Source organism: Tupaia chinensis, unplaced genomic scaffold (genome assembly GCF_000334495.1).
Source record: "Tupaia chinensis unplaced genomic scaffold, TupChi_1.0 Scaffold000671_2, whole genome shotgun sequence".
Classification (NCBI taxonomy): Eukaryota; Metazoa; Chordata; class Mammalia; order Scandentia; family Tupaiidae; genus Tupaia; species Tupaia belangeri.
In genome coordinates this window covers 1,721,108-1,722,722 of record NW_006160194.1, presented here as the reverse complement: position 1 = coordinate 1,722,722, position 1,615 = coordinate 1,721,108, and positions in this window count along the sequence as shown.

The following is a 1,615-nucleotide window of genomic DNA, read 5'->3' as shown; positions in this document are numbered from 1 at the left end:
GGGGGTGAACACGGGTGATGGGGGTGGGGACAGGCGTGAGCCTGAGGGACGGAGTGGGGTGGAGATGCACAGGGATGGCAGCAGCTAAGAGTGACAAGCAGACGTTGGACTAGGGACAGTACCCTGCAAGTGACAGGCAGAACAAGAGGGCGGGAGGCTGGAGACGTGGGTAGACGGGCCGTGGGACAGGTGCCGGCCCCCGGAGGGCGAGGACCACACTGTGGTGTCACTTCCTGATGGCGAGTCGGCCCTCCATGGCTATCCATGCGGTGACGGGATGGGGGAGGGCCGTCAGCCAGGGACAGGCCGGCAGGAGCACAGCTCCACCCTCTCACCCACATGGACGGTAGGAGCCCCAGCTCTGGCCCTGCCGTTACTCCTAGTGTCACGGAGAGAAGCCGTGACAGACCTCCAGGCCAGCACCCAGGCCCAGTCGGTACAGGCGGTAGGGGGCTGGGAGGCCTGGTCTCATGGTGCGTCTCGGCAGGGAGGGCACCTGCTCCCGGCCCAGCCCTGCCTCGGGGTCTGCACCGTGCAACAAGCGCCCGGGGTCGGCTGGCTGTAACCCCTCACCTGCCCTCCTTCGTCTCCGGGTCTGGGGCTCCATGTGGGGGGACAGGATACATGTAGACAAGCTCTCCCAAGCTCAGGAGGACCCCGGAGCCACTCCAGAGGTGCACCTGGAGAGCACAGCCCCCCACTGGCAGACTGGCAAGCACGGTGACAGGGGCACATGGCCAGGCCATGGCCCGGCCCAGATGTCCCACTCAGTGACTTCCCCGGGGGCACCTGTCAGCCTGGACAGGCGGGGGCGCTGGGGGTGCAGACAGCGACAGAGGGGCCTGGAGCCCTGCACCTGCCGGCAGAGGACGAGGGATGCCATGACCCCCAGCAAAGCGGACGGAACAGGCTCCAGGATCAAGCCCGCTCGGTTTCACAGAGACGAAGGTTGCCAGGTCAGAGCCTCGGCCCCCACGCCCCGCAGCCCTCCTGCAGCCGGGCCGGAGTCGCGCTCCTCCCTCCTTGAAAATCTGCCCCAATTAGCCGCCACCCTCGCTGTCCACGTCCTCGCTCTTGCTTCCCGGATACCTGCCCAACGTTCCCCAGCCTGGGGTGGCATCCGAGAGCCGTCGCAGCCCGCAATGCCCTCAGCCGCCTGCCCCGGCAGGAAAACACCCGCCCTGCGCCTGAGCGCACCCGCCCAGCGCTGTCCAAGGCCTGTCTGCACGGCCCAGCGTGGGCCAGGCAAACGGAGCTCCCTCCTCCCTGTCGCCCTGTCACTCGCCGGCGGTGCCCTCGGACGGCGCCCCAGCCCTGGGCCTGCCGTCGCTGACTCGCCGTGAGCCGTTCATGCTGTCGTCACGGGGACACACGTCTAACTGCACACCAGCCAGCCCAGCCTCGCGTCCCCACCCGGCCTGGCCCCCGGACTGACGGCAGACAGAGCGCGGGTTCTGTGTCTCCAAAGTCCCCCGCCCCCACCACGCTACCGCGGACACTCCCCGGGGCCAGCGAAAGAACTGGGACACACTGGTCCCAGGACGGCCTGGGCTCCTGCGGTCCAGCCTCACGGCTCGGCAGTCTGCCAGGAAGGGTCCTCCCACCTCCTTCCCTA